The sequence below is a fragment of the Cetorhinus maximus genome, unplaced genomic scaffold, assembly GCF_964194155.1.
Source record: "Cetorhinus maximus unplaced genomic scaffold, sCetMax3.hap1.1 HAP1_SCAFFOLD_1088, whole genome shotgun sequence".
Lineage (NCBI taxonomy): Eukaryota > Metazoa > Chordata > Chondrichthyes > Lamniformes > Cetorhinidae > Cetorhinus > Cetorhinus maximus.
In genome coordinates, this window is record NW_027597030.1 from 54,336 (window position 1) to 72,185 (window position 17,850).

The 17,850-nt window shown below is 50.0% G+C and overlaps 1 pseudogene; it reads left to right on the forward strand.

Annotated features, from left to right (window-relative positions):
* The first annotated feature begins 1,336 nt into the window (after window positions 1-1,336).
* The window catches only part of LOC144675667 (CD209 antigen-like protein 2), a 53,449-nt pseudogene continuing 36,935 nt past the window's right edge, over window positions 1,337-17,850 (forward strand).

Genomic DNA, 17,850 nt, shown 5'->3' on the forward strand with positions numbered 1-17,850 from the left:
AGAGGGAGAGAGAGAGGGGGGGAGAGAGAGAGAGAGAGAGGTGGGGAGACAGGGAGGGAGAGAGAGAGAGAGAGAGGAAGAGAGAGGGAGAGATAGATGGTGGGAGAGATTGAGAGAGAGGGAGAGAGAGGGAGAGATGGTGAGAGAGATTGAGAGAGAGGGAGACAGAGAGAGAGATGGTGAGAGAGATTGAGAGAGAGGGAGACAGAGAGAGAGATGGTGAGAGAGATTGAGAGAGAGGAAGACAGAGAGAGAGATGGTGAGAGAGATTGAGAGAGAGGGAGACAGAGAGAGAGATGGTGAGAGAGAGGGAGACAGAGAGAGAGAGGGTGAGAGAGATTGAGAGAGAGGGAGACAGAGAGAGAGATGGTGAGAGAGATTGAGAGAGAGGGAGACAGAGAGAGAGATGGTGAGAGAGATTGAGAGAGAGGGAGACAGAGAGAGAGATGGTGAGAGAGATTGAGAGAGAGGGACTGCTGCCCCTGGAGTCAGTACAACCAGCCTCTCATTCTGATCTCCGGGGAAGTGTCATTGTGAAATGGAACGAAGAGGCAGAAACAGTTTTGAGGAAGTTTTTGCCCTGACATCGAGTCTGAGGAAAGACTGAGATACATCTGAGAGAGAGAAGGAGAAGCAGACAGGACAGGAACGGAGGAGAGAGACCCCCTCAGACACAAACCATGGAACAGGACACCAACTACATGAATATGAGACACATCAAAAACAACACAACAGCACCCAGTGAACGTAGGTTAAACTGTTCAATAGAGAGAGGGATAGAGAGAGAGGGAGAGCGAGAGGGAGAGAGAGCGAGAGGGAGAGAGTGAAAGAAAGAGGGAGACAGAGAGGGATAGAGAGAGACTGACGGGTCGGGGAACAGATGGAGGGTCAGTAAAAGAGGTCAATAGAGAAAGAGAGCCAGAAAGACAGAAAGAAAATGAAAATTATAGAGAAACTGAGAGACAAAGACAGAATAAAAAGGAATGGAAAAGAGAGACAGACTGTCAGACAGAGAGAGAGAGACAGGGAGAGAGAGAGATGATGAGAGAGATTGAGAGAGAGGGAGACAGAGAGAGAGATGGTGAGAGAGATTGAGAGAGAGGGAGACAGAGAGAGAGAGATGGTGATAGAGATTGAGACAGAGGGAGACAGAGAGAGAGATGGTGAGAGAGATTGAGAGAGAGGAACTGCTGCCCCTGGAGTCAGTACAACCAGCCTCTCATTCTGATCTCCGGGGAAGTGTCATTGTGAAATGGAACCAAGAGGCAGAAACATTTTTAAGGAAGTTTTCACCCTGACATTGAGTCTGAGGAAAGACTGAGACACATCTGAGAGAGATAGAGAAGCAGACAGGACAGGAACGGAGGAGAGAGACCCCTCAGACACAAACCATGGAGCAGGACACCGACTACATGAATGTGAGACACATCAAAAACAACACGACAGCCCCCAGTGAACGTAGGTTAAACTGTTCAATGGAGGGAGAGAGAGAGACGGAGCGGGAGAGAGAGAGGCAGAGATTCAGAAAGAGAGAGGCAGACAAATGGAGAGGTTGAGAGTGAGTGAGACAGAGAGATGGTGACAGAGATTGAGAGTGAGAGTGAGAGGGAGTGAGAGGGGGGAACATAGTGAGATTGAGAGAGAGGGGGAACTTTATGCAGTATCTAGCCCAATGCTGTACCTGTCCTGGGTGTGTTTGATGGGGACGTTGTAGAGGGAGCTTTACTCTGTAGCTAACCCCATGCTGTACCTGTCCTGGGAGTGTTTGATGGGGACAGTGTCGAGGGAGCTTTACTCTGTATCTAACCCCGTGCTATACCTGTCCTGGGAGTGTTTGATGGGGACGGTGTAGAGGGAGCTTTAGCTTTATCTAACCCAGTGCTGTACGTGTCCTGGGGGTGGTTGATGGGGGCAGTGTAGGGGGAGCTTTACTCTGTATCTAACCCTGTGCTGTACCTGTCCTGGGAGTGTTTGATGTGGACGGTGTAGAGGGAGCTTTACTCTGTATCTAACCCTGTGCTGTACCTGTCCTGGGACTGTTTGATGTGGACGGTGTAGAGGGAGCTTTACTCTGTATCTAACCCCGTGCTGTACCTGTCCTGGGAGTGTTTGATGTGGACGGTGTAGAGGGAGCTTTACTCTGTATCTAACCCCGTGCTGTACCTGTCCTGGGATTGTTTGATGGGGACGGTGTAGAGGGAGCTTTACTCTGTATCTAACCCTGTGCTGTACCTGTCCTGGGAGTGTTTGATGGGGACAGTGTAGAGGGAGCTTTACTCTGTATCTAACTCTCATCCATTGTATAGTTTCTGTTTCCGTTTTCCAGACGATCCGGAGATCTTGTATGCGGAGCTGAATCTTCTTCCTGCCTCCGGGACATCTGAGGTCCGTACAACAGGTTAGTTACAGATATCGTATGTCAGTCGTAAGATACTTATTTGTGTCAAACCTGCTGCACTTTAGTCGTTTCTCAATTGTGTTTTACATGATGCATTAGATAGCCCGATTCTTTCAGTTTCATCTTAAGTTACACCTGAGTCAATATCGTACCTGATCCATCTCCTCTCTGCCTGTTACACGTTAGTTACGTATCTGTTTGACCTTAGTTATGGGTCTGCTAATCTCTGTTTGGAAATCGAATACCCTCTGACTGTCACAACTGTGCGACGCCCCTCTTCCCTGTCATTTACATCTCAGTTCCGTTTCCATTGCATCGTAGTAACATCACAGTTAAGCATGAGTCCTGTCCCTGTTGTACTCCTGTAGTGTGTCACTTGCTTCTTAGTTGCATGTGTGTTACGTCTCAATTACACTTCGCTTACACGTCCATCACACATCCGTTGTATCTTAGCTGTTTTTCTGTTAGACCTCAGCCACGTGATGATCACACCGTATCTATGTGCCTGCTGTTCCTCGGTTTCCATGCCTGCTTGTTTTGTGTTACACTTGTTCTATTGGTGAATTAAGTCTTTGCTAAGTCGCATTTACGTGTCAACTGCCTGTAGCTGGTAAAGCAAGAATTCAAGAAGCACCTGGCTACGTTCTGGTTAGGTCTTGGCGTTCTCCAGATCTGAGTGATATGTCGGTGTGCGTGTTGTTGCTCTGTCGTTGTCCTCTGCTTCCCACCTACGTCACACGTACTGACCAAACTGTCCTCACGTACTTCATTGCTTCTCACTCCCTCGCTCCATCTCTCTCGGTTCCTGTTCACCCACGAGAGTCCAAGTTACGCCCAAGTCAACTTCACTCCGTGGAGTCCGCAGCAGAACCACGGCCCAGAGGTGACCCCGGGCAAAGGTCAGTCAACCTGGGAGTATGGGGTCAGAGGTCAAAATGGTTCAGGGTAGTCGAGGGGAGGGACGTGGTGAAGGGTGAAGGGATTCACCTCACCATCTCTGTAACCTCCTCCAGCCACTAAAACCCTCCCTAACTCTGTAACCTCCTCCAGCCCCTACAGCCCTCCCTATCTCTGTAACCTCCTCTAGCCCCTACATCCCTCCCTAGCTCTGTATTGTCCTCCAGCCCCTGCAATGCTCCCTATCTCTGTTACTTCCTCCAGCCCCTACACCCCTCCCTACCTCTGTATCCTCCTCCAGCCCCTACAACTCTCCGTATCTCTGTAACCTCCTCCAGCCCCTATACCCCTCCCTATCACTGTAACCCCCTCCAACCCCGACAACCTTCCCAAACTCTGTAACCTCCTCCATCCCTTTCAAACCACCCTATCTCTGTAACCTTCTCCAGACCCTACACCCATCCCTATCTCTGTAGCCCTCCTCCAGTACCTACAACCCTCCCTATCTCTGTAACCTCCTCCAGCCCCTTCAACCCTACCTATTTCTGTAACATCCTCCATTATCTACAACCCTCCCTATCTCTTTAACCTCCTCCAGACCCTACACCCCTCCCTATCTCTGTAACCTCCTCCAGCGCCTACAACCTACCCTATCTCTGTAACCTCCTCCAGCGCTTATAACGCACCCTATCTCTGTAACCTCCTCCATTACCTACAACCTTCCCTATCTCTGTAAACCCCTCCAGCCACGACACCCCTCCGTATCTCTGTAAACCTCCTCCAGTACCTACAACCCTCCCTATCTCTGCAACCTCCTCCAGACCCTACACCCCACCCTATCTCTGTAACTTGCCCCAGCCCATAAAACCCTCCCCATCTCTGGACCTCCTCCATTACCTACAAACCTCCCTATCTCTGTAACCTCTTGCAGCTCCTACACCCCTTCCTATCTCTGTAACCTCCTCCCGCCCCTACAACCCTCCCTATCTCTGTAACCTCCTCCAGCCACTACACCTCTCCCTATCTCTGTAACCGCCTCCAGCCACTACACCCCTCCCTATCTCTGCAACCACCTACAACCCCCTGAGTTCTTGGTGTTCCTCCAATTCCGGCCTCTCGTGCGTTCCCCGATTACCATCGCTCCGCCATTCGCAGCTGGGATTTCAGCTGCCTGGGGGCCTAAACTCTGAAATTGCTTCCCACAACCTCTCCGCCTCTCCCTCTCTGTCTCGATCACTGTCTCTGTCTCGCTCTCCCATCCTCTCTCTCTCTGCCTCACTCTCTGCTTCTTTCCCTCTCTCTCTCTCTGTCTCTCTGTCTCCTCCTTTAAGATGCTCCTTGTACTGATCTCTGTGTCTGAGCTTTTGGTTTCCTGTCCCTAATATCTCCCTGTGTGACTCGGTGTTCGATTCTCTTTGATAACCCTCCTGTACCCTGTGCTGGGATGTGAAACGAGGGATATAAACGAGTAACGTGGTTGTTGTTTCTCTCGATAAGGGGGGTAGATACGTCACCATTGTCTGTTCCGTGCAGTTACACAGGCTGCTCAACATGGGTCAATCTTTACTTCTCTATTCCAGGTAAAACTGGGCAGGAAACAGCTAGAGGAAAAAGATCAAAAAAATCCAGATGTCCCATCGTGGTCGGACTCATTGACTTAATCTGCAACTTCGCAATTATTACAGGTCTCTCAGTCCACGGTACGGGGAGGAACATCTCACTGTAACACCCTGATACATCCCACACCCCTCACTGTAACACCCTGATACATCCCACACCCCTCACTGTAACACTCTGATATATCCCACACCCCTCACTGTAACACTCCGATGTATCCCACACCCCTCACTGTAACACTCTGATATATCCCGCACCCCTCGCTGTAACACTCTGATGTATCCCGCACCCCTCGCTGTAGCACTCTGATATATCCCACACCCCTCACTGTAACACTCTGATATATCCCGCACCCCTCGCTGTAACACTCTGATGTATCCCGCACCCCTCGCTGTAGCACTCTGATATATCCCACACCCCTCGCTGTAGCACTCTGATATATCCCACACCCCTCACTGTAACACTCTGATATATCCCGCACCCCTCGCTGTAGCACTCTGATATATCCCACACTATCACTCACTCTGCCTCTGTCTCTCAATTCTACAGATGAACAAGGAGTGCGGTGGTGCTGACCCCCTGAACCGGACCTTGGCCATTGCCCTGCAGAACCTGACAAAGCTGGATGGAAAGTTCCAGAAATTGTCCGAGACAGCGCGATCGCTCTGCCCAATGCTCCAAAGCTGTTCAGGTGAGTGGGAGCTGCCGGCCGTACTCCTGCCCCCTCCTCCAACATCCCACGCTCTGCCCCTTTGGGGTTGCCACCACCTCCTGTCTCCCCGCCCCCACCCACTGTCTTCCCACCCCCAGCCCCTGTCTCCCCACCCCCACCCCCTGTCTCCCCATCCCCACCTCTTGTCTCCCCACCCCCACCCCCTGTCTCTCCATCCCCACCTCTTGTCTCCCCACCCCCACCCCCTGTCTCCCCATCCCCTCCTCTTGTCTCCCCACCCCCACCCCCTGTCTCCCCATCCCCTCCTCTTGTCTCCCCACCTCCACCCTCTGTCTCCCCACCCCCAGCCCCGACCTCCTGTCTCCCCACCCCCACCCCCTGTCTCCCCACCCCCACCCCCACCCCGTCTCCCCGCCCCCACCCCCGGACTCCCCGCCCCCGCCCCCACCCCCTGACTCCCCGCCCCCACCCCCTGACTCCCCGCCCCCACCCCCTGACTCCCCACCCCCATCCTCCCCATCCTTCAGTCAAGGCCTCAATCTCCAAGCGGAGGAAGGCCGCACTATCCCGGCCTCTGCCTCCCGGAGTTTGGGACAGGCGAGGGGATGAATCGATCGGGGGGGTGGGGTCTGTCTGACAGATTGAAGGGATTGGATAAGGTGCAGGTGGTCGATCCAAACTTGAAGCCTGAGGCCTACAGGTGAAACCACGGCGACCGGACCCGAGGCGTTGAAAGCAATAAAGAGATTCGATTGGGTCGATGGGGAGAAACTATTTCCTCTGATCCGGTGGGTTGTGGGGGGAGCCGGGGAGGGGGAGTCGAGAACAAGCGGGAAGGAGGTTAAAATTCGAGCCAGGACGTTCAGGGGGGACATCAGGAAACACCTCTTCACAGAAAGGGGAGCGGAAATCAGGAACTCTCCCCCCCAACCCCCGAAATAAACTGTGGGGGCCGGAGGTCAAAGGGAATCGTCAAAACTGAGATTGAGGGATTGTTGTTGGGGATGGAGGGACACGGAACCGAGGGAGTTAAGATACAGAACAGATCCAATAGAATGGTGTAAAATACCCGAGAGGGGCTGAATGGCCTCCTCCTGTTCCTGTGTAACAGGCTCGAGAGGGGCCGAATGGGCTCCTCCTGTTCCTGTGCAACAGGCTCGAGAGGGGCTGAATGGCCTCCTCCTGTTCCTAATGTTACGAGGTATTTCTCTGAATTAAGCCTTTATAATTTTGCAGAGTCTCCCTGTCCGAGCGGTTGGAAATTTCATAATCAACATTGCTATAGATTCTATAGATAAAAACAAAAAACTACTGCGGATGCTGGAAATCGAAAACAAAAACAGAATTACCTGGAAAAACTCAGCAGGTCTGGCAGCATCGGCGCAGAAGAAAAGAGTTGACGTTTCGAGTCCTCACGACCCTTCAAGTTCTGCTGAAGGGTCATGAGGACTCAAAACGTCAACTCTTTTCTTCTCCGCCGATGCTGTCAGACCTGCTGAGTTTTTCCAGGTAATTCTGTTTTTGTTTTGCTATAAATTCTCAACAGATGAAGTAAACTGGGACTCGGCAAAACGACTTTGTGAATCCAAAAATTCACACCTCATCATCATAAATACAGAACAGGAACAGATGAGAATGACAGACGCATCTGTGAGAATGAGATAGAGAGAAAATATCCCTCTGCACCGTCCCAATCAAACACTCCCAGGACAGGGACAGCACGGGGTTAGATACAGAGTAAAGCTCCCTCTACACCGTCCCCATCAAACTCTCCCAGGACAGGGACAGCACGGGGTTAGATACAGAGTAAAGCTCCCTCTACACCGTCCCCATCAAACTCTCCCAGGACAGGCACAGCACGGGGTTCGATACAGAGTAAAGCTCCCTCTACACCGTCCCCATCAAACTCTCCCAGGACAGGTACAGCACGGGGTTAGATACAGAGTAAAGCTCCCTCTACACCGTCCCCATCAAACACTCCCAGGACAGGTACAGCACGGGGTTAGATACAGAGTAAAGCTCCCTCTACACTGTCCCCATCAAACTCTCCCAGGACAGGTACAGCACGGGGTTAGATACAGAGTAAAGCTCCCTCTACACTACATGAACGAGGGTTCCAGCAGTCGATGAGCTGAGCCCGGGGTGGTTCTGGGCGATGTTACGGAGCTGGGAAGAGGCCGTCTTGGTGACGATGTGGATATGAGGTGGGAATCCCATCTCCAGATTAAACACAACTCAGAGAGTTCCCAGGATGGAGTCAGTAACTCGGGGATGGAGTTTGGAACAGAGACGGAAAACAACGGCTTCAGTCTTCCCGATATTTAATCAGAGGGAATGAGGGAGAATTTCCTGAGAAAGGGTTTGGGGCATTTTGTGTATCAGGTGTGCGTGTGTGTGAGAGAGTGTGTGTGAGAGAGAGTGTGTCTGTGTGAGGGCAAGTGTGTGAGTGTCTGTGTCTCTGTGTGTGTGAGCGTGTTTGTGTGTGTGTATATGTGTGTGTGTGTGTGTATATGAGTGTGTGTCCATGAGGATATGAATGACTGTGTGTGAATTAAGGCAGTAATACTAACTGGTGACACTATATCATTATATGTGCTACAGAATGTCATAAAGAAATCTATCAATCCTGAGACTTACTGGATCGGACTAACAGATCGAGAGACTGAAGGATACTGGAAATGGGTGGATGGGACCCCAGTGAGGTGAGTCCCAGCGTCGCATGGAGAGAGAGAGAGCAGGACAGTGGGATTAGTTTGGGATTTGTACTGGACTATGGGGTGAGAGCGGGACAGTGGGATTAGTTTGGGATTGATACAGGGCTGTGGGGAGAGAGCGGGACAGTGGGATTAGTTTGGGGATTGATACAGGGCTATGGGGAGAGAGCGGGGCAGTGGGATTAGTTTGGGATTTGTACAGAGCTATGGGGAGAGAGCGGGACAGTGGGATTAGTTTGGGATTGATACAGGGCTATGGGGAGAGAGCGGGGCAGTGGGATTAGTTTGGGATTTGTACAGGGCTATGGGGAGAGAGCGGGACAGTGGGATTAGTTTGGGGAGTGATACAGGGCTATGGGGAGACAGCGGGGCAATGGGATTAGTTTGGGATTTGTACAGGGCTATGGGGAGAGAGCGGGACAGTGGGATTAGTTTGGGATTGATACAGGGCTATGGGGAGAGAGCGGGACAGTGGGATTAGTTTGGGATTGATACAGGGCTATGGGGAGAGAGCGGGACAGTGGGATTAGTTTGGGATTGATACAGGGCTACGGGGAGAGAGCGGGACAGTGGGATTAGTTTGGGGATTTGTACAGGGCTATGGGGAGACAGCGGGACAGTGGGATTAGTTTGGGATTGATACAGGGCTATGGGGAGAGAGCGGGACAGTGGGATTAGTTGGGGATTGATACAGGGCTATGGGGAGGACAGCGGGACAGTGGGATTAGTTTGGGATTGATACAGGGCAGTGGGGAGAGAGCGGGACAGTGAGATTAGTTTGGGGATTTGTACAGGGCTATGGGGAGAGAGCGGGGCAGTGGGATTAGTTTGGGATTTGTACAGGGCTATGGGGAGAGAGCGGGATAGTGGGATTAGTTTGGGATTGATACAGGGCTATGGGGAGAGTGCGGGGCAGTGGGATTAGTTTGGGATTGATACAGGGCTATGGGGAGAGAGCAGGACAGTGGGATTAGTTTGGGATTGATACAGGGCTATAAGGAGAGAGCGGGGCAGTGGGATTAGTTGGGGATTGATACAGGGCTATGGGGAAAGAGCGGGACAGTGGGATTAGTTTGGGATTGATACAGGGCTATGGGGAGAGAGCGGGACAGTGCGATTCGTTGGGGATTTGTACAGGGCTATGGGGAGACAGCGGGATAGTGGGATTAGTTTGGGATTGATACAGGGCTATGGGGAGAGTGCGGGGCAGTGGGATTAGTTTGGGATTGATACAGGGCTATGGGGAGAGAGCAGGACAGTGGGATTAGTTTGGGATTGATACAGGGCTATGGGGAGAGTGGGACAGTGGGATTAGTTTGGGATTGATACAGGGCTATGGGGAGAGAGCGGGACAGTGCGATTCGTTGGGGATTTGTACAGGGCTATGGGGAGAGAGCAGGGACAGTGGGATTAGTTTGGGATTTGTACAGGGCTATAGGAATCTTGTTGATTCTGTGCAGGATTTTTATCGGTATTTTTTATTTCCCCAATTCCTAGTCTTACTCGATGGGGTCAGGGTGAACCGAATAATTGGAATGGTAATGAAAACTGCGCCATTATCAGAACCAGTGGATGGAATGATTACAGATGTTCCAATCCCTTCCGTTTCATCTGTGAGAAAAGGGCACTGCCCTGCGTCGAGGCAGCTGATATTGAGAAATATTGTTCCTGAAGAGAGACTGGGACACAGAACGAGAGTCCACATGACCCTTCAAAAGAACCTTCAGTTCTGTTGAAGGGTCGTGTGGACTCGAAACGTCAACTCTTTTCTTCTCCACCGATGCTGCCAGACCTGCTGAGTTTTTCCAGGTAATTCTGTTTTTGTTTTGGATTTCCAGCATCCGCAGTAGTTTTTTGTTTTTATCACAGAACGAGAGTGTCAGGATTGTCCAAAGATCCCCAGCCCCTCCTCCCTTCCCCACAATCCCCGACTGCCCGAGGCTACGTCCGTAAGGTGAAAGTTCATCTGTTCCCCTTCTCCCTCAGGAGGAGCCTACTGCAGCGCCACCAGTGTTGGGAGGCGGGAATGACAGCATGACAGTTGACATTGGAAAACCCCATTATAAATCCAGCGAAATGTAACAGGACAGATGTCCTGCATTTCTCTAGCAACTTTCACTAACTCAGGAGATCCCCAACCTGCTTTTGCAGCCAAAGAAGCAACTCCTTACAGTGTTTCCATAGTTGTCATATCAGAAACGAGGCATTCAATTTGCGTGCAGTAAGCTCCCACTGGACTCAGGATTAAACTCGGTCACATCGGAAATACCCTTTGGACTTTTTTCTTCTCAGACTCTGGAAACCATGTGAACTCATTTTTATCTCCGTGGTTCTTGTACTGTTACTATCCATAGTTGTAAATGTTTCCTTTTTCTATCCTCCATTACTGTGTCTGTGTGTGAGTGTATGTGTGTGTGCGTATGTGTGTCTGTGTATGTGTGCGTCTGTGTGTGTGCGAGTGCATGTGGGTGCATGTTTTTTTTGTGTGTTTGTTGTGTGTGTTTGTGTGTGTATGTTTGTGTGTTTCTTTGTGTGAGTATTTGTTTGTGTGAGTGTGTGTTTGTGTGTATCTCTGTGTGTGTGAGTGTATGTGTTGTGTATATATGTGGTGTGAGTTGCGTGAGTGTGTGTGATGTTGTGAACATTCCTGCCCCGGGTTTTAAATGTAAATAAACTAACCTGAGCTGATCATAATGTGAGTTTGCTGTGAGTGATTAGTAAAGTGGATCAGACACACTGAGGGTTTGGGAAAACACACCACAACACACTTCACAAAGAATTCAAAACACCTTCTGCGTACGGACAGTTGGTGAGAGACAGAAGTACAGTTTGCCTGTTTCTCTCCTGTCCGGAACAGTTCGTTCTGAGGAACCTACCAACTCAGACACGTGTACAAGATCTCCAACTTTGCAATACTGCTCCCAACTTCTCAATTCCTTCATACACTAACCTACGCACTATTGCTTTAACCATTCCTCTCCCGACGCTCTGTTATGACACAGCAGATGATGTGTGCCAGGCAGATCAAATCCACGAGGGAATCCTGATCATGCGGTCACAACTGTTTTGCAATTTGTATTTTATTTCGAGATGCCTGCCCTGAATTCAGTAACAATAAGTTCACCAAGACTTGAAAGATTTTTTACAAACCTTAATTAAACGTTCATTAACAAGTGAAATGATTGCAAGCACATACACAGGTCTACAAATTACTACTGTAATAACTCCAAAAAGCCCCTAATTAATCGAGCTTCCAGCTACACCCCCATTAAGGCAAGAGGAAAAACCAATTTGATTTTAAACAGATCCAGGCAAATCACCACATTACGCTGGACAGTAGAATCCAAAGTGGCTTTTCCCACCTTCAGTTTCTGTAGACAGCAGCTTAATGCTGGAGGCTTTTCACACTTCTGGGAGATCTTGCAATGCCTTTCTCTGTGACACACAGCTTCTTCTCCTTTATACATGTTTCTCCCTTTTATTGTAAATCCCATTGTTCCCATAAGTCATTGGATCTTTACCTTTCGCATAATATAAATCTCTTTATGGTGCTAATACTATCAGTAACCATTGGGAAAAATAAACACACTGCTTGGCCTCGCTTCTCTGGCAAGGCGTAAACATCCCACCGTCTCTTTGAAATTCAAACTACTCTGATTGATCTAAAAATGCCAATTCTCCTCACCGCACATTCTAAAACTTCAGCCATGTTTACCTATTTCAAACCGAGCTTCTTTTCATGAATCTTAGCCTCCAGACCAGCTGTCTCCAAGCCAATTGAACACAGAGAAACTATCCAAACCCCACGAAAACACTTAATTTTACAATAAATCACAATAATATTATGAGGAATGATTATACTTCCATAACAGCTCTTTGCCGGTGTCCATGAGATTTTATTTATTAGTTCATGGGCTGTGGACACCCCTGGCTTGGTCAGCATTTATTGCCCATCCCTTATTGCCCTTGCTCAGAGGACATTGAAGGGTCAACCCCATTGCTGTGGGTCTGGAGTCACGTGTAGGCCAGACCAGGTAAGGGTGGCATATATCCTTCCCTCAAGGGCATTAGTGAACCAGATGGGTTTCTTAGGACAATCGCCAATAGTTTCATGATCACTTAATCTCCAGATTTTTATTGAATTCAAATTCCACCCTCTGCCGTGTTGGGATTTGAAACTGCGTCTCCAGGGCATTATCCTGGGTCGCTGGATTAACAGTCCGGTGAAAATAGCACTACGCCACCACATCCCCTTCTAGTCCCACACGCTCGAAGGTCGATGTTCTCCAGTCTTCCCTCTGAGGTGAGTCTTCCCTTGCAGAGCCTTCATTGTCTTTGTCATGTTAAGGTGCTTGGGGTTGAAAGGGTTAACACGTGGGACGGGAGGGACAGTACCGCCCACCCCATGATGATGTAAGAGTCACATGACAAAGACCCGGCACATGACGGATAATGTGGGAAAGTGTGGAATTGTCCATTTTGGCAGGAAGTATAAAGGAGAAGCACATTATATATATGGTGAGAGATTGAAGAGCTCTGAGATGCAGAGGGATCCGGGAGTCCTAGTCCATGAATTGCAAAAGGTTAGTCTGCAAGTACAGCAGGTAATTAGGAAAGCTCATAGAACATTATCGTTTATTGTGAGGAGGAATTGAATACAAAAGTAGGGAGGTTATGCTTCAGTTGGACAGGGCACTGATGAGACCACATCTGGAGTATTGTGTACGGTATTGGTCTGCTTATTTAAGGGAAGATGTAAATGCATTGGGAGCAGTTCCATGAATGTTTACTGGGCTAATACCAGGAGTGGGTGGGTTGTCTTATGAGGAAAGGTTGGACTCGTATCCACTGGAGTTTAGAAGTGTGAGAGGTGACTTGATTGACACAAATAAGGTCCTGAGGTGTCTTGAGAGGGTGGATGTGGAGAGGATGTTTCCTCTTGGGGGAGAATCTAGAATTTGGGGTCACTGTTTAAAAATAAGGGGTTGCCCGATTCAGAGGGAGGGGAGGAGAATGGGTGGTGAAAGGTTATCGGGGGGTGGGCGGGAATGTGGGGCTGAGGTCACAGTCGGGTCAGCCACGATCGTATTGAATGGCGGAGCAGGCTGGAGGGGCTGAGTGGCCTGCTCCTGCCCCTAATTGGTAGATACGCCTGGTGAAGGGTGGGGGAGGGGAAACTCATGCCTTAGACTGGGGAAAGCCTGTTGCCTTGTGTGTCTGTCTGAAGTGACGTTCATAACCAGTGACTGTTCAGGCACATCTAAACCTCTGCGATTGTTCATTAGCCAGTGACAGCCAACAGACAGCCTGGGTCTCGGAGGTGGGATCCTACACCAGTCTCTTGCAGCTCGGACACCCCATGAGCTATACTCTGCTTCCAGGAATGGCTGCTGACGTGCTCTCCCATTCCACGAAGGATCATGTCCTGCCAGACGTGGGAGGAACACCCACACCTGCCTCCGAGACACCGTGCCTCAGGGCCCAGAATTCTGTGGGTGATTGAATCCCCCGGGGCTGTGACTTGTGGGGGAGAGGGGTGGGGGAGTGGTGTGGGTACAGGAGGGGCTGGATTTGGCTCAAACCTGTGGCTGTAAAAAGGGAGCCACAGAAACGCAATGTTGAGAGTTAAAGGCATAGGTTCATGTCGTCACTGAAAGTGGGTTAGTTGATTGGGGGAAGTGTAGTAAAATGGTTTAAGACGTGGGATATGCCAATGTATGATGTAGATGATGGCGTATCACTGACATCAGTCAGGTGTTCAACTAGAGACAGAGAGAGGCAGAGCGAGAGAGAGAAATTGAGACATAGAGACAGAGAGAGAGAGAGATGGTTAGAGAAATTGAGAGAGAGGGAGAGAGAGAGAGATGGTGAAAGAGATTGAAAGAGATTGAGAGAGAGGGAGAGAGAGAGAGAAAGATGGTGAGAGAAAATGAGAGAGGGAGAGAGAGAGCGAGAGAGAGATGGTGAGATATTGATAGAGAGAGAGAGAGACAGTGAGATTGAGAGAGAGAGACAGAGAGAGATGGTGAGGGAGATTGAGAGAGGGAGACAGAGAGAGAGATGGTGAGATATTGATAGAGAGAGAGAGAGACAGTGAGATTGAGAGAGAGAGACAGAGAGAGATGGTGAGGGAGATTGAGAGAGGGAGACAGAGAGAGAGATGGTGAGAGAGATTGAGAGAGAGGGAGACGGAGAGAGAGATAGTGAGAGAGAGAGAGAGACAGACAGAGAGAGAGGTAGACAGAGGGAGAGATGGTGAGAGAGATGGTGAGAAAGACATTGAGAGATTAAGAGAGAGGGAGAGAGGGCGAGAGAGATTGTGAGAGACAGACAGAGAGAGAGCTGGTGTGAATGATTGAGAGAGAGGGAGACGGAGAGACGGTGGGAGTCATGGTGAGAGAGAGAGAGACGGTGAGAGAGAGAGATGGTGAGAGAGAGAGACGGTGAGAGAGACGGTGAGAGAGACAGAGATGGTGAGAGAGATTGAGAGAGAGGGAGACAGAGGGAGAGATGGTGAGAGAGATTGAGAGACAGAGAGAGAGATGGTGAGAGAGATTGAGAGAGAGACAGAGAGAGAGATGGTGAGAGAGATTGAGAGAGAGAGAGACAGAGAGAGAGATGGTGAGAGAGATTGAGAGAGAGGGAGACAGAGAGAGAGATGGTGAGAGAGATTGAGAGAGAGGGAGACAGAGAGAGAGATGGTGCGAGAGATTGAGAGAGAGGGAGACAGAGAGAGAGATGGTGAGAGAGATTGAGAGAGACAGAGAGAGAGATGGTGAGAGAGATTGAGAGAGAGGGAGACAGAGAGAGAGATGGTGTGAGAGATTGAGAGAGAGGGAGACAGAGAGAGAGATGGTGAGAGAGATTGAGAGAGAGGGAGACAGAGAGAGAGATGGTGAGAGAGATTGAGAGAGAGGGAGACAGAGAGAGAGATGGTGAGAGAGATTGAGAGAGAGGGAGACAGAGAGAGAGATGGTGAGAGATTGACAGAGAGACAGAGAGAGAGATGGTGAGAGAGATTGAGAGAGAGGGAGACAGAGAGAGAGAGATGGTGCGAGAGATTGAGAGAGAGGGAGACAGAGAGAGAGATGGTGAGAGAGATTGAGAGAGACAGAGAGAGAGATGGTGAGAGAGATTGAGAGAGAGGGAGACAGAGAGAGAGATGGTGTGAGAGATTGAGAGAGAGGGAGACAGAGAGAGAGATGGTGAGAGAGATTGAGAGAGAGGGAGACAGAGAGAGAGATGGTGAGAGAGATTGAGAGAGAGGGAGACAGAGAGAGAGATGGTGAGAGAGATTGAGAGAGAGGGAGACAAAGAGAGAGATGGTGAGAGATTGAGAGAGAGAGAGACAGAGAGAGAGATGGTGAGAGAGATTGAGAGAGAGGGAGACAGAGAGAGAGATGGTGAGAGAGATTGAGAGAGAGGGAGACAGAGAGAGAGATGGTGAGAGAGATTGAGAGAGACAGAGAGAGAGATGGTGAGAGAGATTGAGAGAGAGGGAGACAGAGAGAGAGATGGTGCGAGAGATTGAGAGAGAGGGAGACAGAGAGAGAGATGGTGAGAGAGATTGAGAGAGAGGAAGACAGAGAGAGAGATGGTGAGAGAGATTGAGAGAGAGGGAGACAGAGAGAGAGATGGTGAGAGAGATTGAGAGAGAGGGAGACAGAGAGAGAGATGGTGAGAGATTGACAGAGAGAGAGACAGAGAGAGAGATGGTGAGAGAGATTGAGAGAGAGGGAGACAGAGAGAGAGATGGTGAGAGAGATTGAGAGGGAGACAGAGAGAGAGATGGTGAGAGAGATTGAGAGAGAGGGCGACAGAGAGAGAGATGGTGAGAGAGATTGAGAGAGAGAGACAGAGAGAGAGATGGTGAGAGAGATTGAGAGAGAGGGAGAGAGAGAGAGAGATGGTGAGAGAGATTGAGAGAGAGGGAGAGAGAGAGAGAGAGATGGTGAGAGAGATTGAGAGAGGGAGACAGAGAGAGAGATGGTGAGAGAGATTGAGAGAGAGGGAGACAGAGAGAGAGATGGTGAGAGAGATTGAGAGAGAGGAAGACAGAGAGAGAGATGGTGAGAGAGATTGAGAGAGAGGGAGACAGAGAGAGAGATGGTGAGAGAGATTGAGAGAGAGGGAGACAGAGAGAGAGATGGTGAGAGATTGACAAAGAGAGAGACAGAGAGAGAGATGGTGAGAGCGATTGAGAGAGAGGGAGACAGAGAGAGAGATGTTGAGAGAGATTGAGAGGGAGACAGAGAGAGAGATGGTGAGAGAGATTGAGAGAGAGGGCGACAGAGAGAGAGATGGTGAGAGAGATTGAGAGAGAGAGACAGAGAGAGAGATGGTGAGAGAGATTGAGAGAGAGGGAGAGAGAGAGAGAGATGGTGAGAGAGATTGAGAGAGAGGGAGAGAGAGAGAGAGAGATGGTGAGAGAGATTGAGAGAGGGAGACAGAGAGAGAGATGTTGAGAGAGATTGAGAGAGAGGGAGAGAGAGAGAGAGATGGTGAGAGAGATTGAGAGAGGGAGACAGAGAGAGAGATGGTGAGAGAGATTGTGAGAGAGGGAGACAGAGAGAGAGATGGTGAGAGAGATTGAGAGAGAGGGAGACAGAGAGAGAGATGGTGAGAGAGATTGAGAGAGAGGGAGACAGAGAGAGAGATGGTGAGAGAGATTGAGAGAGAGGGAGACAGAGAGAGAGATGGTGAGAGAGATTGAGAGAGAGGGAGACAGAGAGAGAGATGGTGAGAGAGATTGAGAGAGAGGGAGACAGAGAGAGAGATGGTGAGAGAGTTTGAGAGAGGGGGAGACAGAGAGAGAGATGGTGAGAGAGATTGAGAGAGACGGAGAGAGAGATGGTGAGAGAGATTGTGAGAGAGGGAGACAGAGAGAGAGATGGTGAGAGAGATTGAGAGAGAGGGAGACAGAGAGAGAGATGGTGAGAGAGATTGAGAGAGAGGGAGACAGAGAGAGAGATGGTGAGAGAGATTGTGAGAGAGGGAGACAGAGAGAGAGATGGTGAGAGAGATTGAGAGAGAGGGAGACAGAGAGAGAGATGGTGACAGAGATGGTGAGGGAGAGGAACTGCTGCCCCTGGAGTCAGTACAACCAGCCTCTCATTCTGATCTCAGGGGAAGTGTCTTTGTGAAATGGAACCAAGAGGCAGAAACAGTTTTGAGGAAGTTTTCGCCCTGACATCGAGTCTGAGGAAAGACTGAGACACATCTGAGAGAGAGAGAGAAGCAGACAGGACAGGAACGGAGGAGAGAGACCCCCTCAGACACAAACCATGGAGCCTGTGGTGTGACCACCTCTCTATACGTCCCTATCCACGATACTCTCCACCTCGCGGATGCTCCACCGTGTCCCCAGCCGCCGCTCCAGCTCCAAATCCCCGGCTTCCAGGAGCTGCAGCTGGAGACACTTCCCGCACACAGGCTGGTCCCGGGCACTGGAAACGTGCCCGGCTTCCCACATAGAGCAGGATGAGCACACCACGGCTTTGAGCTCTCGTGCCATGACTGACCCCTTTAAATTAAATTAAACCTTTTGGAAG